Source organism: Protopterus annectens, chromosome 9.part0 (assembly GCF_019279795.1).
Source record: "Protopterus annectens isolate FY-2018-M chromosome 9.part0, PAN1.0, whole genome shotgun sequence".
NCBI lineage: Eukaryota > Metazoa > Chordata > Ceratodontiformes > Protopteridae > Protopterus > Protopterus annectens.
This window is the reverse complement of record NC_056743.1, coordinates 532502794-532526156: the sequence shown is the minus strand read 5'-3', so window position 1 is coordinate 532526156 and position 23363 is coordinate 532502794.

Genomic DNA, 23363 nt, shown 5'->3' with positions numbered 1-23363 from the left:
GGACACTAGAGGAAACAAAAACAGGGAGGGCATACAGACTCCACAGAGAAGGTAAGGCACCCCAGCCAAGAATCAAACCAGAGAACATGTAGCTGTCAGGCAACAATGCTACCACTGCACCAATGCACTACTGGCTTTGCAAGGACACAAAAATACAGAAACCACAGATTTTATGAGGAACAGAACAAGTATGAGGGATAAATCTGCAACATTTTTGCAAATAGTGGTGGGTAGGGAATTCAGGCTCTTGCCACCTGGGCCCCAAGGTACAGGCTTCAAGCCTTATTCTCTACCTAGGGCATTTCACACACACATGCACCCTACCTGGGACAGGTCTGTTCATTGCAACACTAAATCCTTCCACAGCTTCATCTGTTGGAGCATTAAATCCTTCCACTCGTTCATTGGAGCACTACAAGCCTGTGAGATGTCCTTCCCTGATGAGCCTGCCGACGTTGCAGTCTGAGTCTGATCCCTTTCCAGTGACATTCTATGCAGTTACAACTGCATAGACTTCTGGGATCTCTGCATTTGAATGCTCCTTAATTCGGACTGCTGCTGAGACAGTCTGCACATGCTCCAGACTGTCTCAGCAGCAGTCGGATATTGGAAATTCTGCTAGTGCGCATGCGCAAAGGTCCGCTATTTGCGATCTTTTTTTTCTTTTCTTTTCTTTCTTTGTATTTTCTTTTCTCTTCTTTCTTTTTTGATAGCTTGGGGGGGGGGGGGGGTGCTGCAGTCCGGCAGTCCAATAGCACGGGCCGCCCCTGGCTGTCTTTCTACCTTGCATTTTTACCAGCTTAGCAGGAATGCTTTGGATGTGATTTACAGACCCAGCTCACTGTTTGAGATAACTAAAAAGGGTTTGTAGTCATAATTTGCATGTTGACTGTGATGAGAGGAGGCATTCCATGCTCATACCACTCAAACCCTTTATGACCTCTCTAGAATGAGAATACAGCTTTCTCTTTTAAAGTACAAGAGCTTAATAGTGCATTTCCTGTGTTAATATAAAGAATATAAGGAGAGGAAATGGCTACTGCTTTGAGCAAGGTGCTGCATTACTGAATTTTTGATAAATACCAATGCTTGAAAGTTTCTTTGTTTCATATACTCTGATAGGTGTCGATGTTCAAAATGAAATCATATCTAGTAATAGGAAAAGTCTTATTTCAGGGCATATTCACAATCAACAACTATTTCAGCTTCAGAAATACAGCACTGCATAGTAAATGAATCAAACAGACTGCTACTGAACACAATGGTGGTGCATTTTAATAAACCTACCTTTGAAATAAGCTGCACAGTGCATCTGGTATCAAATGACTATGGATTATGAACAGTTCTTTACTCCTGTGCTCTTGGCATCTGATGTTTATTGGGGATATAAATTATCATGTGTCAGACAACTCCTGCAAGCCTCATTTATCAGAATAAAGTTGTTGCCACTGGCTGAAAAACTGGGTTGTGATTGAGCAGTCAATAGAAAGCAATGACAGGGAATCTTTTTCAAAATTCTCAACAGGTGACTATTTGACATGCCGCTATGTCTAATGATATATAACATGTAATTTTATAATGAGGTAACAGCACCAGCGAGGTGCTCATATTTATTTAGATATCATTTACTTGGCAGCAAATCATTTATAGTCTGGTCTCATTTCATTTCACTATTAGAGATGTAAGTCAGAAAAGGACATGGAAAGTGAAGGAACTGGGTAAAATTAAATGTGTTATCTTCATTTTATCTGTGCTATGTTTTTGGAGCATATACGGAGTTCAAACCCAAGTTTAAATATAAGCATTAATATAACGTTAACCCCGACAGTGATTGATTTTCTTTTCTTCCCATGTCTACAAGCAAATCAAGATCTACTGATGTATAAATGTTCTTGTACTACAGACACAACCACACACCAAGGTATTTTAACAAAATAATCAAAGCTGTCAAGCTAATTCTATGAATGAAAGTTTACTTTAAATTGTTTTTATCCTAGTAAAGTTTTAATAGTCATATACTCTGTTGCCAGAATATATGGAATTGAATACATTAGAGAGAGATGAGAAAGATTTTGCTCATCTCTGTCTGTGATTTTTTTCTTCTCTTTACAGTGAACAATGCAAGATCCCCTAATATGAGCACCAGATAATGGTATAGTACTACAGACACAGTAACTACAAACCCCAGCTTTTTCCCAAAATATTTGGTATTGAGAGGCCTTATATGCTAAAATTGCCAAGCATCAATCTATACAAGAAAAAAGTTGAAGCTTATGTCAGAATTTCTAATTAGTATTTGGAAACATGCAAGGTATGAAACATAGTATAGTAATGCTACAAATGCAGCCATGCATGTTTGCTATTGAGCATAAGCACTAATACAACATTTGCATAAGATAAAATACTGCAGGAATGCTGCCTTTAGATAAAATGATGACAATGCTCTGTTTAAAACTGATTTCTGTTTGAGATGATTTGTAATGATTCTTTATGATTTTAATTTTGACCAAAACAAGCTGTTTGGATATTTAGTTTCCCTCCATCAGCTTGACATTTGTAGATATTCTTTGAGGGCAACTGATAAATGTTTTTGCCAAATATAATTCTGCAAATTATTTTTTAACTGCTCTGCATTTCATTAGAGTACCTTAAAGTTTTTGAAGGCCATACTGTTTTTTTTTAACACCACCCTATCTCTGCCATTTTTATTCTACTGGATTATGTATTTAATTATTTCTCAGTAGCTAAAAGTGTATGCCTTAGAAAAAAAGACACTTTTCAGCAAATTCCAGAGAATGTATGGTGAATCAGAAACACAGCATCTGGTTGCAGGCAAAGTGGTGTGGCTATAATGTTTATCTTTAGGCTACTGTAACTTTTGCACACAATCTGTACAAAACATATAGCAATATTTCCTCTTGTGGACCTTTAGGTAATTTATTTATTTATTTTTATTTTACATTTGTTAACCGGGTTAGTCTGGCTGAGCTGTTGTCTCATTTTCAGCAGAGACCCGGAGAGCAAAGCTCCTAACTGAAGACATTCATTGCAATAGCCATTAGTTGTTGGGCTTTTTAACTGCAAGTATGTAATAAGAATTCTAGGAAAAATAAGATGTGATTTCTCTGCATCTGCAAACTGTTTACATTATCAATATGTTGTAATTTGCAGAAAAAAGCAAGCATCCACTTTTGCTTGTATGTTCTGTGTAAGCCTTTGTATATTTTTTACCCATGCACCATATACATATTTTGAGAAGCTCCTGAAAGCAGCCTGGAACCTAAAGTCTCTAATGTTGTAAAACTAAAGGTAGCCTTGGGTTCATTTACAACAAGAAAACAGAAAAGAGTACCGAGTGTCAAAGGTATTTGGATGGTTTTACTAGCTGTATTTATACATAATTCTAACATAGTTTCTTGCAAATCAGCATTTCACTAGGCATTTGAAATTATGCACACAGTTAAGCAGAAAACGTGCATAGTGCTCTCTCAGTGGGAGGCAAATAGCTTGTTGACAGAGCTCTCTGAAGCTTCCAGTGCAAAACCTCTGTATTTGTTTTTGGCTTAGTGAATCCTCCTAACCATCTGATAAATAGTAATGTCATTTGATGACTCCTGTGTAAACAAGAAGCCATAGTTTTGTTTAGCCACATACTGAATTAACTTTGTGTACACATGTTTGTATGTAATGTGTAAACTGTACATTTGGGTATTTTTGTAACAAATTACCAAGACTCTTAGTGAATTAATGTTCTTGTAGTTTAAATATTTAAAAGAAGCCAGAAAAAGTACAATTGGACATTCTTAGACCTTAAGAAAGTATATGACAAGGTCCTAAGAAATCTGATTTGGGCAGTCCTGCAGTGGTTCGAAGTCCTGGAAACTTTGGTAGAATTAGTACAGACTATGTACAAGAACCCAATGTCAAATGTGTGAACAGTGTTAAGATTCTAAGAGAGAGATTCCCAGTGGGAGTGGGTGTGCATCAGTGTTCAGCTCTGAGTCCACTGCCATTTTTAATGGTGGTGGTCAACATTAACAAACAGGCTGGAGCAATAGATGCGCAAAGCCATTGTACGCAGACATGAAATTACATCTGACTGAACAAGCTAACGAAGCTGAAAATTAGGGTGTGCAAAACAGTGCTGTGATCAGTACTGCTGTAGGGTACAATAAACTGGAGAGTGAAGGCAGAGCAGTTAAGGAGGCTGGAGGTGATGGAGATGAGCTGCCTAAGATGGGTGGTAGATAGGAGTCGCACTGTATGACAGAAAAAAATAAAGAGAACATAAGAGCAGAAGCCAAAGTGTCTCCAATTGCAGTGATGGTCAAAGAGAACAGATTACCATGATTTTTAGGCGCATGTGCAGGAAAGCAGAAGGCAGTTTGGTAAAGAAGATTTGAGAGACTCTGGAATAAGGCAAGAGGAAATGAGGATTCCCAGCAAAGAGATCTATAAATTGTGTAGGGGAAGACCTGCCACTGTCAAACATGATCAATGATGAAGGTACTAGAGTGGGATTGAATCAGGAAAGGTGGAAACAGTTGTCATGACATCCTGACCCCGTGCAGAAAATGAGAAAAGGGGGGAGTTGATGTATATTAACACCATTTCCTTGGCCTTAATCCCTTGTTGCTGAGTTTATCATTCAACACCTCTGAAATCATTCTTATTTTTTTCTAACCCCTTATCCTCTAGCTTTTTTCCAACTTTACACTCACATTCACCGTGGTTACATTTATCGTAGTGTTTGTGTCTTTCGGCTTTTCCCGGTTAGGGGTCGCCACAGCAGAACTCCGGTCCGCTAATGATTGGCAGTAGATTTTTACATGCTGGCTTGCCGGGCCTAACGCACAACCTTCAACGAAGGAATGCCCATTCATGCATGCCGACACACAGAAGACGCTCTAACTGAGAATCGAACGGACAACGTCTGACTGTGAGGTGACAATGCTACCGCAGCACAACCACCGCAGTATTACATTTATCGTAGTGTACATATATTTATTTGTAAAATTGTATGTCTTTGTAGTTTTTCACTGATGGGTAGTGCCATCGGAAACATTTCTCTGCATTTAACACATTTAATTATATTTGGTTCCACTATTTTTGGCTTCCTACAGCTGACCATCAACCTTCTTCAGCTTCTTTCCTCATAAACCAGGTCTGCTTCACCCAGCTTGCCAACTATCTACTTTGTATAACCTATGTCTTCAGTAAGTATGCAGATGAAAGATTGTGGGATAGCTAAATATAGCTTGCTTGGGAGTATTTTCTTACCTTTTTACCCATACCTACACATGACCAGTACCATGACTTGGGCAGGGTATGCAATGGATGTCGGTACAGAACTCACTTCTGCGAGGGGCTGATGAGAAAGAATGATGTGCGCACTCTCATAAGCATGTCACAGTTGGGTCTCCCATCTCCACTAGGGAAATTAAACAACAGTGTGTCCTGATGGCACCCTCCAAGGGCTGATATGCCCATTCTTCTCTGGCAGCCCCTCAAATGCCCAAGTTGCTAATTTAACTCTGATCTCCTTAGTCACCATCTGGGATTTATTCCTTTACACTGTAGAGCTGGAGGCTGATATATAAATCCTACAGCGTTATTTGATATTTTTATGTTCATTATATTAATCACTTCCAAAGTAGCCTTAGCTCTATGGGTTATGTCCTGCCAAGGATATAGCAGCCTCCAGCTAACAAAGCATCAAGGCACCTTCCATATGCCTTTAATATCAAGCAGCTCAAGCTTAGCTGAATAAAAGACAAGCCTGGGTGTGAAATCCTTCCGAGTATTACTGCCAACAAAGAATATGCTCCTTTGAGGCTTTTTAGGCTTGCTGGTCGGCATGTGCTTTACTTTGTTATGCAGATAAGTTCCCATTAGGGAAGAAAACTTCCAGTTTCTCAATTTCATTGATGTTTTATTACTTTCCTCTTCAGAACAGTATTGTTATGTTTTAAAAGACTAAAGACTAACTTACATTTAAACAGAGAATTCATTCAATTTGAGAACGGTGTAAAGTAACTGACATTTTTCTGTGTAAAAATTATTTATTTTTCTTTTGTAGACTGCCAGTGAGTTTTAAAGTGTTACTTTTTTGACCAAAAAAAAAAAAAAAACTTTTGTGACCTGGTAGTGTTTACCAGTTATAGGTTCATACTAGGCTATCTGCCCTAGGGCATTTATAAGCCTAGCCAGAGTGTGTTTGGCTTTCGCCACCCATTTTAAATTAATTTTGCTATGCCCTTTTTCGAGGTTAGTATACTGTGCCTCTGTCTAACAGTGACACAGAAGTGATACCCGGGGTAAACCTACGATCTCCCATCCACTCATCAAGATTCCTCTTGAAGAGAGTCAGTGAGGGACTCTGCCTAACCTGGACTGGGATTTTATTCCAGAGTGAAGGGAGCCTCTGGGATATGAATCTGTCCCTCCAGCATGTCCTATTTATTTCAGTGCTGAGGTTCAAGTCTCTTGAGCGCGTAGCTCGATGGGATTTGGATTTTCTGAGGTGCAGCATTAATTTCGGGTTGGACATGGCTTTATACGTCAGGCACAGATCGCCTCTGGGCAGGCGGTATGCCACTGAGTAGAGCTGGAGTTTCTTTAATCGAGCAGCATATGGCATCTGTTTGAGCCCTTTGATCCTCTTGGTGAGGAACTTTTGGGGTCTTTCCAGTTGCTGCAGGTGTCTGGTAAGGTACATCCCAAAAGGGGCATTGTACTCAATTATGGGCCTGATGAGGGATGAGTAAAGAGGCATGATGACATCCCCTGATCTAGATGTGAATCCCTTCATGATTAGGTGGGCTATATAAAATGTTTTTCTAACCACTTTGGCCACGTGGTTGTCAAATGAGAGATTACTATCAACTTGGGTCCCTAGGTCCCTAATTACTTCTTCTGTACTTAATGGATTACCACCTATGTGGTAATTTGTGGGCACTTTGTTTTTGCCAAAGGGGATGACTATACACTTTTTGGCGTTTAGCTGGAAGCCATGGCTTGGCACCAGTTGTCTGTTTCTATGAGGCCCTTTTGGAGGATGCTTGTGTCGGCTGGAGAGTCGATTATGGCGCCCAGTTTGCAGTCATCTGCAAACTTGGTCAGCCACAGTCCTCCCGTGTTGGCCTGTACCTCTGAGAAATATATACCGAACAAGAGAGGTCACAGGACTGAGCCTTGTGGGACGCCACTTGTAACTGATTTGGAGTCTGACATGGCTCCAGCAATTCTAACCATGTGGGTTCTGTCCTTGAGCCAGTTTGCAACCCATCTAGTGACAGAGGGGTTTATATTTAAGCTGGTGTGCTTATCTATAATGCCCGAGTGGGGTATTGTATCGAAGGCTTTTGCGAGGTCCAGGTAGGCTGTGTGGACCACCTTCCCCTCGTCAATGGCCTTGGTGACTGTTTCAAAGAAATCAACCAGGTTTAAGAGGCAGGATCTGCCCTTAAAGCCGAACTGGGTAGGATCCAGTGTCTGTAGGTCCCCAATATCTTTATTTATGAGGTCCATGATGATCCTTTCCATAGCTTTGCAGACCAAGCTAGTCAGGCTTATGGGGCGATAGTTTCCAGGATCCGTTGAGGCACCACCTTTGTGGAGAGGGACCAGTGTTGCTGTATGCCACTCTTTGGGTACATATCCTGTAGTAAGGCTGAGATTGAACAGCAGTTTTATGTTTGGGTTTAGCTCTTCTTGGAGTTCATGTAGGACGCAGCCCAGGACACCGTCTGGTCCCATTGATGCTGTGTTTTTTGCTTTGGAGAGGGCAGCTCTTACCTGAGCATCTAAGATGTCAGGGGGCAGCACTCTGCTGGGATAGATATTTGCCCTTTTGGTGGTGGTGGTGGTGGGGGGGGTTTGCGCTGAACCTGTCAGCTAGGATGTTGGCAATGTCTGTGGGTTCGGTGTATTTTTTGTCATTTTGGACTAATTCTGAGCATATCTGAGGATTCCCACCCAGGTTCCTAACATAACTAAAGAAAGCCTTGTGATTATCCTTAGTGTCCTGTGCAATTTTTCTCTCGAAGCTAGCCTTAGACGATTTTATGAGTGCCCATAGTTTTTTGCTAATACTGATCAGATATGCCTTCCCTTTTTGGGATTTTGCTCTATCATGTAGTAGCTTCCTCCATCTATTGTGTAGTTTGTTTATGGCTGGGGTCCACCAGACAGGACGTCTGCCTTTGGAGGATTGGGTCTTGGTTTTATTTGGGATTGCATGATCCATGCATTCCTGAAGGTGTTCATAGAATGCGTTTATAAAGGATTCTGTGGTCTGGGCCGTATTTTCCACAGGCCCGGGGGCTTTGAAGGTTTCCACTTCGGTTTTGAGGAGTGTGAAATTTGCTTTAGAGAAGTTTTTCACTGTGGTTTTCAGGGCAGGGGGTGGAGTTGGGATGTGAATTACCAGTGAGATTAGTTTATGGTCTGATCTTACCAGTGAAGGATACCCTTCTGGTCTGGAGCATAGAGTCCCTATGTTGGTGATGATCAGGTCCAGTATGTTTTCCCCTCTTGTGGGAGTGGTAACAAGTTGTTCCATAGCATTTGAGTTTATAAATTCTAAGAACCTTTGGGCTAGGGTGTTGGAGCTAGAGTAATGCTCCCAGTCTATGTTTGGGTAGTTGAAGTCACCCAATATAATGGTGTTTGGAGAGAGCTTCATATTTTCCAGTATTCTCAGGAAGGTCGAGTGGGGTTCCTGGGTTTGGGAGGGCGGTCTGTAGCAGGCTATAAACTGCAAGGCAGTTTTACCCACTGTTAGTTGCACGTGGATAGTCTCTGATGCTTCGTGCTGTGCCACCAATCTGGAGGTGTGGGTATCTGACGAATATTGATACTCCCCCTCCTTTTGTGGTTCGGTCCAAGTTTTGGGGCCGAAAAGCATGGTATGAGGTATAACCTGGTAGTGCTGGGGTGCTCTCGGGAGCCTTGAACCAGGTTTCTGTTACTGCACAGATATCGATGTTCTCCATGCTAAGGAGAGTTTCGAGTGCGTGCATCTTGTGGTTTAGACTTCTGGCGTTGAGTAGCATTACTCTTAGTTTCTTATCCCTTGTGATACCTATGGAGGTGGGTTTGTCTTTTGAGCCTTGCCTAAAAAAGGCACTATGGGGGTAGCAAGAGCCTTTGTCAATATCCGAAAGCCCAGGGGTGACAGGTGCAAGCCGTCCCTAGCGAAGCATCGTGGCTTGTCGAGCATGTCATCCCAAGCTGACAGGCATTGGATCCCCTTTGAATGACACCAATACTTAAGCCAATTGTTGAAATTGATCATATTGTCTTCATATTGTGGCATCATTCTTGGTGAGGGTAAGATGCTACTCAAGGTCAGGGTCATACCGGCCTGGGCTACATGCTCAGAGAGCTCCTCTGTCTCTTTTCATGTAGTCCAGGGAGGTACGTCTCAGGTCATTCACACCAGCATGGACAATGACTGAATCATATTTGTACTTGCCTTGGAGTGACCTGAGTGCTTGTGTTATGTGGCGGATCCTAGCGCCCGACAGGCAGCTCACCGTGACCTTCTCCTTGTTCAGCCTGGTGAGCGGGACGTCATTGTGCCTGATGATAGAGTCACCTATTACAAGTGTATCAGGTGTGTTGTTTAGCCTTAAGGGCTGTGACTGTTCGGCACACTGGCTTTGTGAGCTATGTGTTGCACTTGTTTTGTTTTGGGGTAGCGGTTGCTTGGGTGTCTGCTTTGGAGGTCTCTGCTGCTTAGGCAGATTTTTATTTAGAGCCTCCGAGTATGTTTTTGTGTGTTTGTGTTTGGTTTGCTGTCGTGGTAGGTCTATGTGAGACTGGAATTGTAGTGAGTGTAGTTTCCTTCTCCTCCTGACTGGACAGGACAGAGGCACAATTGTTGGCTTCACCATGGATCACACTACAGGTCCCCTGGTCAGTCTAACCACAAAAGGAAAAGGTTAAGCAAACATCCTATGCCATGACAGCAGTGTTTTCTCCAATATTCCCACATGCATTTATTTTATTGAGATTTGTTTAATAGGAAAAAATAAATGGGATAATATTCCATTTCCAGCAGAAGCAGAGGGAAAAAAGCTCTACATTTGCATAATATGGTTACAGTTAAAGTTACTACAAAACCTAATACAGAAGCATGACATATTAACTGATTAAAAATTCAGCTTCATCTCATAGAATGTGAGTCTCTCCATACATACTGCAAATATTTGTACAGCTATAACAAGCTGAAAAAGAACTTTGCCAATAGATAAAGTATTCACAAGATGCTTTCAGCTTTTCTTGATAGTTCTGTGACTTTTCATAGAGATGACATTAAATACATTGAGTGTGCTGTTTGGGACAGAGATGACCAGATAATATAGCCTAAGCAAACATATATTTGATCTTTGCCAGAGAAACAGGTTTTAATAATTTCTTATCTATGAACATAATCAAAGTATGCTGGTGGTGGAAGGAGTAAGGAGAAATAGTTAAGCCTGGGATAACAAGAGAGCAGAGCCAGATTTTATTTAGGTAGTCTTTCAGTTGTAGTTTGAAGTTGGAGGGGTTAGAGGTAGCTCTAATTTGCAGAGGGCTGAATTCTATTTTAATAATAGAGTATCACTAGAGACTTTTGTCCAGAGGATTTGTGGGGTTCATATGTGCTGAGAAGATGATGTTCATTTAATCAAAGAACTATGAATGATGATTCCATGGTGCAGTCATAGTTGTAAAATAAAGGCAAATATAGATTATGCAAGGCTTAGACAGACCTGTCACAAGGAGTAGTATTTCTAGGCTGACACACTGACTTTCATTCCTAGGGGAGATGTTCCACCTTATGTCTGATTTTTCAGAGTACTTTCATGCGTGTGTCATCAGTTGCTTACATTTAAGTAGAATACATGTCCCATCACTTGCTAAATATTTCTGTGACTGTTCTAGTGATATCGTATTTCTTTCCCAAACTAATAAATATGATTAATAATGCAGCTTTTTCCATGATTCCATAAGTACACAAGGGTTTTGAAATACAGGACAGTGCTGATGCCACGAATACAAAAATATATGTCACGGGCTTTCAGGGAAGAGTTGTTAGATTTACTAACAGCACAGGAGAAGATATTCAGTGATAATGCACACAATGAATGTTACTGCTGTTAAATACGGTGCATATGACTTTACATACTCATATTCTGGATAATGATATTGAGATTTCATGTGGGGCAAAGGAGCTTCAGATATCTCTACATGATTTTTATTAGATTGAGGAGGAAATCCATCCATCAACCTCACAACCAGTTTCCCCCATTTTTGCACACAGCGGCAAGGTGTCACTTCATCAATGCTAGTCATCCAAATGTGCCAAAAATCTCTCTCTCATATATAAATATATATATTTATATAGTATAGATATCTTATATATAGATATACTGTATAGCAGGGTGTTTTCACTTTCTGATGACTGTTGTTACAGCATCTATTTGATACAGATTTTTCTCAAAATGAAAAATACATGGTTATTATTGTTATTATTATTATTTTGTATAGATTCATACATTTCAAGGGCACCTAGTCTTAAGATTCAATCCTTGCTAGTACCCTCCCAGTAGCCATGCCACCTTTCTCCAGAAGGACCAAACCAGTCAATCCCAGAATACATTTGTGGATAACCAGGAAGTCATGTAATCTAATTTTTGTTTAAAGGAATATACTGGATTGCACTGTTTAACTTGTATGAAAAAATAATTCTGGAGGTTTTAGAAGCACTGTTATAAACCTTTCCTTCCACCATGTTATATTTATCTGTAGGTGAAAATTTCGGTCCTTGATTCTAGTATTGGTGTAGATATTGGACTGGGAGAGCAACAGCAGGTCCAGGGCAGTCTGGACTCCAAAAGCACTATAAGAGTGACTGAGACCTCCTTCTCAGAAGTCTGTAAGACTCTTACTAAAGTGGATAGTGCTTCCAGCCTTTCTTGATAGTTCTCTGACTTTAGACCTGTGATCTTTTTGGTTAGAAACCTTTGGGATTTTCTGATTATTTGATATACATCCCAAAGGGGATATTGCACACTGTAATTAGCTTGATCATTGATGAATATAAGGAAATTGCTAAACTCTTTAGACTTTAATGGTATTCCTTTACAAATAGCTGGGCTCAATAAATAATTTTGTGACAACTGCTGCCTCATGATTGTCAAAACAGAGGGAGCTGTCAATCATTTATACCTAGTTCTCAGACTACAATTTTCCTTTTTAAAGGTATGATGTCCATACATTATGAGGAGGGAAGAGATTGTATACCAGCCCATGTTTAGTACTCCAGGAGTTTACTAGGCAGAGTTTGTTTTGGAGTGTTTGTGTGGCATAGGGTGACATAACAAAAACAACCAACAGTTTACAGTTATCCTTGTCAGAGCTCTTAGTTCTTTGCTTGGCCTTCAGAAAAGTAAATACTGAAAAGGAGAGTTCCCAGCATTAATTCCTGAGGGACACATCTGGCCAGTTTCCTACTTACTGATGAAACACCACTAATCCATACTGATTGGATTTTGTATGTCAATCATTTCGCAATCCATTTTAACCCATTTAAGAGTATTTTCAAGACATTTAGATTTTGCGTTATGCCAGCGTGAGGAATGGTTTTGAAGGCCTTGGCCAAATCAGAATGTATATAATACATTCCATGGCTTGACAGATGGGAGTTGTGAGACTGGTAGGTTTGTAATGATCTGGGCCAGTTGTGAGGTAAACCTTATAGAGGGGCATTACCACTGTAGTGGGCAGCATGTCTGCAGGGACATGTTTAAAGCTATTCAATAACTAAGTAGGTATAATGTCAGGTCCCAAGAAGGAAGTATTTAGTGAAAATTTGGGGAGTATTGGATTCGGACATTTTGGGGCTTTCACTAGAATTATTAGAGTTGAATTTGACACTGGCAAAATCTGTTAGGTGTCATTATGAATATATTCTGCGCAATGAAGGGTATTGCTTTTATAGTTTTCTAACACAGCTAAAGATGAATTTATAGCTATATTTGGCTTCAGAGGTCAGCCTAAGTGTATAAGATCTTTTTGTGGCCCTGATGGTGTTTTCATTTTTTTTTTTTTGTAACACTTATGATGTTATCCTTGAGATGTGGGATTTGGGTCTATTAAATAATTTATGGTGTGTGTTTCTTTTGTTGTATAATTTATTTATGGCGGTGGACCACCAAGGTGATTTGTTTTTGATATCTCATGATACTTTTTTCTGATAGGGACTGCTAGCTCTATGCATTTTTCTAAATGAGTGTAAAATTCCTTAACGAATCTTGTTCCTGTATTAATAAGGTCAGTTAAGGTGCAGTCATGAATTCTGATATTTCTTTAAAGAGTAGGTTGAGGTTTACATGATTGTAGTCTTTGTATTCAGCTTTTGAAAATAGCTTTTGGGAGTTTAGAGGACAAGGTCACACATTTAATTATGGTCAGATTTCACTGGAGAAGTAGATAGTTAAGGAATAATGCAAAAGACGTATATTTGCAAGAATTAGGTCAAGAACACTCATTCGCTTAATAGGTTTGTTTACCAACTGCTCAAGGGAATTTTTGTTTATCAAGCCCAGGAAATTATGGACATTTACTACAATTGCAGTAGAGGTATTCCAATTTATTGAAGGATAGTTAGTCACCCAGATTCTGAATAATGGAGTTTTTGCTAATTGAGAGATCACTTAGAACACTGAGGCATTTTGCATAGTCATTACGGGGCAAAGACCATGTTCTATGACAAGATATTTCTTGAAAATTAATTTTATATAAACAGATTTGTAGTTCATTGAGTCAATTTGAGGGTCCCTTTGCATCTGCCTGGAGGTATTATGCTCCTTGCCAAATATGAGGGCATCACTACAGTTGTCAACTGGTCTGAAGGCATGAAAATCAGAAGAATCCAGGTCCAGAATAGCACTTTCTATTTATTTGAACTAGGTTTTTGTAACTTTGCAAACATGGATGTTTTCCAAATGCAGGAGTGCCTCATGAAGAAACAGTTTTATCATTTAGGCATCTCTCAGTGAGAAGAATCACTTTAATGTGATCCGGTTTCAAGACTGGAATGTGACTTACATTGGAGTGTCCACCAAATGGACTGTCCCTGAAAGCACTGTAGAGCTGCAAAGATTTACTCAGTATATGAAAGCCTTGAAACAAGTAGGGCAGGCTATCCTTGTCAAAGCAAGCTGAGTTGTTGAACATCTCTTCCCATGCTGTTACAAAATGGATCCCCTGGAATGACGCAAATTATTGAATCCATTTATCCTTTCTTTGCATTTGGATATCATTCAAGTGAAGGAAAGATTCCATCCCGTATTAGTGTGTTGCTTGTAAACTTCTAACACACCTTATTTACTGCATATTTCTCAGGGTTTTACATCTGAAGTTGTTCTCCCCAGCATCTGCTAGTACCATGTCATTTCCACATTTGTCATGAGTTAGGATCCTTGTAATGTCAGAGAACTTGTTGCCTGAAAGACAATTTTATGTAACCCTCTCCTTCTACAGCCTTGGGAATGACCATCCAGTGTGCCTGATAATAGTAACAATTCACTAAAACATTTCTATTGCTGCTGCAGTTAAAAGTGATAGATTTAGAGTGTTTTTGCTCAGGGTGACTGTTAATGGAAGACATTCATGAAGAGAATGACTTCAGTCAGAGTTATCATTAAAAAAATAAAGGTAAGGCAGAATCATTTTATACCATCGTTGTGTAGGATCACTAACTCATATGTCGAAGAATATGTAATCTAATTCACAGTGTGATTGTCACAGTAATTATGTTGTGAACAAAGCAGTCTAGAACTAAAAACATCTGTTACACATAGTGCGATCCATTCATATCAATATAATATGCAACCCTTGTACCGTTGTTATGTAGAGTTTTAATAAAAATGTACAAAACAGCAGTAATGCCTTCTTCAGGTTATGTTTTTGAACTTGAAAATGGGCTTTACTAGCATCACTATTGCTGACAAAAGTACAAATAATCCATTACTGTCAATGTGTCTTTCACTCTTCATCATTTCTAAGCTCTGACAAAGATCTTTCTAAGTAAAATGAATGGTGTTATATTTTTTCTCTTTTATTTTTTCCTAATTTAGTCATAATTTGAGTAGGTTTTTCTTTTGGTATAATGAAAATATAGGCAAATTGTTTTGTATGCAAATTTAAATATTTGTCATCCTGGAAAGATATAATTGACCATATACTCTTTTTCACCAGGGATGGCCTGCTTCAATCCCCTCCAAGGTTCCAGTTATTGACAAAAACATATCCACTCCCGCAGTTCCATTTTTAGGTAGTACTGTCGTGTTAAACTTACCAATATAATGAAACAAGAAAAGGAAAATATGAAGGTGTTACTGATTGGTGCTAGGGTCTTAAACCAAAAAAAAAAAAATCCACTCTCTATAAGCCTTTTTAAACCTGGAGGGCATTGACTTCTGTGTGGTGAATGAGACATGGTTTAAAATAGTGGAAAACACTACAGCTGTGTAGGGCTATAATGCTTTTCACACATTTAGATGAGCTACTAAGCAGGAGGAGGAAAAAAGTGGAGGTTTCTCAGTCTTTATCCAGAAAGGTGATAAAGCAACATGATACACTAGAGCTTTTTCATGCCCAAATAACCATCAGAAAGGTGCAGTACCGTATATTTTCTAGTTATAGAACTCTCTCTATGACAACATAAAGCAGAGACTCCTATCAACAGGAACTAGGACCACTTAATATTAAATAAAAACAAAACCACCTGTCAACAGGGATTAGTCACTCAGTATTAAAAGAAGTATCATTTTCCTGCATTATCAAAACTAGCCAGCTATAGACTGGGAAACCTACACCACCAGTAGTGTACAAGCACAGAAGTTCCTGAATTTATTTTGTTATAAATGCCCTGGAACTGTTAGTGACAGTATCCACTATGAGGAATAACTTCTTGGATCTTGTTCTTAGTAATATGGGGCATCATGTACCATCCCTTGCATATCTTAATCACTTGTTAGGTCTGACCATAAAACAGTCGCCTTCAGAATCTAACTGAAATCCCTTACATACAAGATACCTTTAGAAATGTTGTAAAGACAAACTACCTACTCCTAAGTGAAACATTGGCAAGCTTCATCCCCAGCAAACCCAGTTAACACCACTGAATACTCAGAAACATACAGTAACACCACCACACCATACTAGCATGTGAACAGCTGCATAGAGCCTAGCCACAGGAGAAAAACCCACATGATGGAACTATTAAACACAAAAATTGTAGAAAGAAATAAAAGGCAACCAAGCAACAAAAGTTCTACAGGAAAACAGCACTGAGTCTCAGACGCAGTTTTAGACTAAGCGCATTTGTTCTTTGTAATTAAGAACTTCTTCAGAATCTACCCTAAACTAACACTAAGATTTAAAAATGGTAACATAAAAGTCACATGATCAATTTCAAGCAATCATTGTGTGCCCAACAAACTACATCTCCTTTAAGTTACAATGTTAAAAATGTATTTAAAAGTGTTGGATAACAAATACAAGAAAAGAAAAGACAACTTGTGCAAATGAATGTATTGTAGTTAATTATACAATGCCACCCCCATTAATATTCCAAAACGTGCACACTGATTGGTCAGCATGCCCGTTGTAAATCAGACTTATACTGATGGAAAAAGGTCCAGTTGCCCAGATTATTTCCATTAGTATAAGTCTTTTTTTTTTTTTTTTTTTTTTTTGTGCTACACAGCAACGGAGAACGTAAGAGCTCCGTTGCTATAATCTTGCTATGTTAAATAGGTTTAACATAGCGAGATAGCTTAAAAAAAAGCAACAGAGATCTTCCTTTCTCCTGTGCTTTTTTTAAAGTTGTTTCGCTATGTTAAACTCATTTAACATAGCGAGACAACTTTAAAATAAGCAATGGAAAAAGGAATATCTCCGTTGCTTTTTTTAAAGCTATCTCGCTATGTTAACCTCTTTTAACATAGCGAGACACCTTTTAAAAAGCAATGGAGATCTTCCTTTCTCCTTTGCTTTGACACACAGCTCTGATGTACTGCGTAAGCATACACATGTGCAGTACATCAGAACTGTCGCAGAATACCGGACAGCTGTGGAACAGCAGCACGGAGGCATTATACAATGCCATTATTTAAGAAAAGTAAGTATTTTTTTTCTTAAATAATGTCATTGCATAACAGCAATAACCCGCTTCTGGATGTGGTTAATGCTGGATTTACCCACGGTTGTCTTTGTTTGGCCACTCGGGCTTTGCCCTCGTGACCAAACCACACCAACCGTGGGTAAATCCAGCATTACCCACACCCAGGTGTGGATTATTGATTAAATGGTCACCTTTTATAGCATTTGTACTAACAAAAAACACAGCGTTTACAGACTTGTTCAACCTTGGACTTCTGTATGCTCTTAATTTAATTTGCCATGAAGATTCGTAGCATTCCAGTAATACACTGTAGTTACCTTAGAAGTCTTTAAGACTGATGACTTCAAGAATGTAAAACTGGATTTTTTCTTAAATTGGAGCAACTTGATTATTGTTTGGCTAAGGAATTACTGAAATCTCTATTCCTTATGGCTAAGGCTTGTTCATAGATTTTCTGCGATAACTTCCTGATAGTCTTGCCCACTTAGTAATTTGGGCAAGATACACATAATGCTAAATAAACTACCCCCTGAGAATTGCAATCATATCTGTTGTTAGACCAAAGATGTAATTTTTATGAAATGGGAATCTAATCAAAATATTAGGGGATAACCCTTTATTTACATATAAGAAAGTGCACAATGTGATATCTGCGTTAGAAAACCATGTTTCCATGAGTTTGATAAGACACAGCTCACCAGGAATATACAAGTGCAGAAGATCTAAACAGTGTCAGTATATTTGTAACACCTGAAATGTTTATGTCAAGGCACTTAATTTAGATCTTTGGTCTAACAATAGATATGATTGCAATTCTTGGGTAATTTGACAGTGTGTGTTTCTTGCCGAAGTTACTATGTGGGCAAGACTATCAGGCAGTTATGGCGGAGTATCTATGAACACGCCTTAGCCATAAGGAATAGAGATTTGAGTAGTTCCTTAGCCAAACATTCATTAACTTGCCCCCATTTAAAAAGATCCAGTTTTGCTTTCTTGAAGCCATCAGTCTTAAAGACTTCTCAGGTAACTACAATGTATTATTGGAATGCTACAAATCTATGTGGCAAATGAGTGGATAGAAGTCCATGATTAAACGAGACAGTAAACATTAAGTATGTTTTATTAATGCAAAGGCTATAAAAGGTAACCATTTAACTATAATCCTTTCAGTTGCACGAGTTGTCACTTGTTTTCTTGTATTTGTTATGCAACAGTTTAAACACATTTTAAATACTTTTTAACATTGTAACTTTAAGGAGATGTATTTTGTTGGGCACACTATGATTGCTTGACATTGACCATGTGACTGTTATGTTACATTTTTAAATCTTTGTTAGTTTAGGGTTTTGGATTCTGAAGAAGTTGACCAAACGTTTTTTGTTATTTTCCAGTAGAACTTTCATTGTATGATGGAACTATTATATCAGCAAGCTTTGCAATAGAAGGAAAATTATTTTGATCAAAAGTAAGAAAGGTAATTCCCAAAATGTCAGAGGCCTTTGTATTTGAAATAAACAAGTCATAGGTGTGTTCATAGGTGTGTACTAGGCTAATGGCCCTGGAGCCTTTAGAAGCCTAGCCCACAGGATTACCCTGTCATTATGCCACCCGACCTTAGTTCCTGATGCCTCTGTTGAGTATAACCACGGGGGTGATCCCTGGGGTGCATTTTCTATTTCCCATCTACTCATCAAGATTTCTCTTGAAGAGGGCCAGTGACGTGCTCTGTTTGACATGTATGTGAAGTCTGTTCCGTAGCATGGGCAGTCTCTGGGTTATGAACCTGTCCCTCCAGCTTGTTCTATTGATTGTGGTAAAGAGGTTGAGGTCTCTGGAGCTTGTGGTGTGGAGGGATGTGGATTTCTTTAGATGTAGCATTTCTAACAGAGCTGCGCCAGACATGGCTTTGTAAGTCAAGCAGAGATTGTCTCTAAGCAGGCGATATGAGACAGAGAATAGTTGGAGTTTTTTGAGTCTGTCCATATAGGACGAGTGTTTAAGGCCTAGGATCCTCTTTGTGAGGTACTTCTGTGGCCTCTCCAGTTGTTGCTGGTGTCTAGTTAGGTTAATAAAATCTACCAAATCCATGTTTGAGTTTAGATTAGCTACCCACACCAAAGACAATCATATTTCCTATTTAATTTTTCATCATTCATTCATTCTTTTTTTTAATGGGTAGCTGGGCTAATCAGAAGTCTATTTTTGGCCATGAACTTAGATACAAGCCAATGATGCTCAAGAAATTACTAACATAGAAATTTAGCACAATGTGTTTTTTACAGCAAAACAAAGAAATTAATTCAGAAAAAAGGAATTCAATTTAAAAAAAATCCCTAAATCATGCTGAATAAACTAATAAGATGTGTACTTTGCTGAGTTAAGTTACTGTGCACTCATATTGGGTCTATATCACTTCATCAAAGACCCTATTTAGCGAATTGCTATTTGTCGAACCCACTTAATCAAAAGCTAACATCACTGAAGAACTCTTCAGCAAATTTTTTCCTTGGGAAAGAAAGTAGTCGACCACCTATCAACCAGCACATAAATTACATTTAAAACCCAGTAAATAGAGGGCTTTGCCCTCCACACCCCACAATGTGTGGTGCTGTGGTCCTCCACAACCCCCTAACTAAATATACCAACTCTGAGATCACACTACAGTGGGGAAAAAAGGCAAATTTCTGATGATGACCAACTTCTTTCCTTCCCAGGGTGAAAAAACACTGAAGAGATCCTTCTACAAAGTTAGCTTTTGATTAAGTGGGTTCAACAAATAGTGATTCTCTAAATATGATCTTTGATAAAGTGATATAGACCCCTCAAATTTGAATAAGGGCTGGGGGTCGGCATAGTGGTTAACGTGTTTACCTTGCAGTTACAAGATACAGGGTTTGATTCTTACCTTTGAAAGGGAATTTGGCTAAGGCTAAATTGACCTGAAAGGGCAGATAGTCTAGTACTTACCTTTGATCCTTCTACTTGCAAAACCAAATAAGTTATCTGGTGAAATGTAAAAGGATGTCTTCAGGAAGTATTGCGATATAAAACCAGGCCCGAACTATTCAAACATCAAGGTATAAACAAATCAAGTAATTTTCCTAAATAAGGTATGTCTTGTGAGGCATTAAAATAATTCACAAGTTTACAACGAATATCAGAAAGGGTCTGAGTCATCTTGTTGCTTAATGTCATTTGTGTTCAGTACTGTTAGGCAAAGTTCAATGAAGAAGTCAAAACTAAATGATATTAGAGGTTTAAATCATTTTGATTTATGTACAGCTGAAGTAGAGGTTACTATGCACTAAAAATGATATTTTCCAGGATAAAATGTATTTGTGAGAATCCACTAGCTGATAATGAAATAGTAGACTCAGAGTAATAATTTTATGGATGTGATTACTGAATGACTTTGCTGCTGCAAAGCATATAATTTTAAGAAAGCAAAAATACCCGTCAGGATGTTTGTTGTTATGTAAATAACATTGGCTCAGGGGAGTTCTCAATTCCGATTTTTAAGACTTTTTTCCCCCATTATTTTAGGCTTTATCCAGATTTCTTGAGCTAAGTGGTTGAGAAGTATGCATACTTTTTAAAACAGTTGTATCCACAGTTCAGTAGATCTCACTTCCTCTCTTACACACCTAATTTCATGCACACAAGCACCCATACACTCATACATGCAGACATAAACATACTCATATACACACACTTACACTTTTCTATTTTTTATTATCCATTTGCCTTAATTTTACACTCTCTAAACAGCAAAAGCACTGTTTATGTATATATATATATATATATATATCTACATACACAAATCACGCACACACACACACACACAAACACACTGTCTTTTACTTTTATTTTAAATTTTCTTTTTAATTTTACACTCGCTAAACAGCAAAAGCACTGCTTAGCAAGTGTAAAATAATGGTGGCCCTTATCTCCGTTACAGAGATCCACGGCAGCTTAATATGCTGCCATAAAGCAGCAGACACATTTTTCAGTGGGCATTATCTATACATTAATATCCTGCTAGAAACTGTTCATTCTCCAGTCCGAGTGGCAATGTACAGGTTGCCTGTTCTCTATACATGCATACAGTAAATGACCTGTATGAAATTAAATGAATTTTGTTAGTGATGTGATGCATTTTGAGGTATCACATGTGAAAAAATGTTAAACACATTTTTCCATACTGTGTGAAAACAGTAGGGGATGAAAGACATATTTTACTTTAAATGTGAACTTCAGAATTTATAAGGCACATGTTCATGTTTGTAGTAGTCTCTGTATAAAGAAGTTTGATTAGCATACAGGAGTTCTGCTGTACAGTGTCTGCAGATAGAAAGAAGGTGAAAGAAAGTTAAAAAGGAAGAAACAGAAGAAAGTAAGAATAGAAAAAAATGCATACTGGCAATTTGCCTTGAAATGCATTTCTTCTCGACGTCAACTTACTAAGAATAACGTGTGTTTATCATTTTGCATTATACTAAAAATTAGTTAAGTTACTGAGATGAGGTATTGTAGTCATTATTACTTTCTCATGCAAAAAAAATCCCTTAACATCCAAAATAGGAAATATAAGAGCTGCAGCAAATATTAGCATGGCCACTGATTTGTATGTTGCCTCACGCACAGAATAAAATCATATTTATAGGTTTCAATTTGGAATCAGTCTTTTGGAACAGAAAATATTCTGGTAAGTAAATTGCAGCAATTGTTTGCAAATCAAACTACATGTTGTAAGCCAAATCTTTGACTGCAGAGTCTACATGACAGTCTATCATATTAAATAATTTGTAAGATGAAGAATGTGTTTTCTTTCAGCAGACATTGGCAAAAATATAACTGCATTCTTGATTTTGTCAACACTATATTGATAATGTTATGCTATTCGGTGTAGCAATGTCTATATAAAAAGCTCCTATAATATCACAGAATGTTTACAAGGCATTAGAGTGAAACTATTTTGATTTCCCATTTTATTAGGTAGTTGTTTAGTCATTCATCATAAAGTTTTACTAGAGAAGGCAGTTGATTTCTGCACAAACATTCTGAATGAAGTTAGACATGCTAAACAGTATAGCATACTTAATATGTAAAGCAATATGTGGTCATTTGCATTGAATAAATACTTTCCTTAAAGTGGAAGCTATGCTTGTGTCTAAAATTCTCAAATAAGAAATGTAGAATTAGAAAATTCATATGTAAATAGTAGCACTGAAAGTAATGTTTCATGACTTAAAACTACAATATTTTATCAAAAGCAACCTGAACCATACATTTCTAAGGAGTCAAGTTCAAAGATAACTCATGTTATGTATATGTAACTGTAACTATAGTTACATATTATGCTCTTGAAGCCAGGGAGAGCACAGTCTTTGTGATCTTTAATGTTTTTGTATTATTTTTGAACACTGTATAATTATTTTTCTTTTCTTAAAATGTTCTGTATTAATTTGGAGCTTTTCTCCCTGGCATCCACTGAAAATGGGCTTCTACCCATTTGGTCTTTCCTGGTAAATAAATGTCAATAAATAAAAAAAATGTAGTAGAAGTGCAAATGATAGGATAGATGAAGCATTACTTGGTTCTAAATAGTCTTATAAAAGGAATATAACACCAACTTAAACAGTTTCCTAAGTCATTCTAATTAAGAGATGAGTCAGTTCTGTCTGCATTTCATTCCTTTACACTGAGACTTATTTCTGGATTTAATGGCTGAAGTAACCCTGTGGCCCACTACCTTACTTCTACACAGTATTTAAGCATTGCACATATTTGTCTTCCCTTTGTAGATAATCCCTGCAGACACTTCCTTAGGTGCTATGCTTTTGACTCTGTTTTATCTGTAGCTTCTCTTATTTGCCATATACATTTTTTGTCCTTTCATACTGTGGTTTTATATATATATATATATATATCTACACACACACACACAGTATTATTACATTTCATAAGTTGCAGTCTTCTTAGACTGTCTGACAGATATGCACTGTATACAAAAAAGCAGCTCAGCAGTGAAAAACTAAACCCAAAAGGAGTTTGCTTACCACACAGCCTGTTACACAAACAGAATTTAGTATTTAAAAATGTTATTGTTGAAACAAAAAATAAATTAAACTTTTCATCCTAACAAGATAGGACTTCATCAAAATTAGATACCCACAAAAAT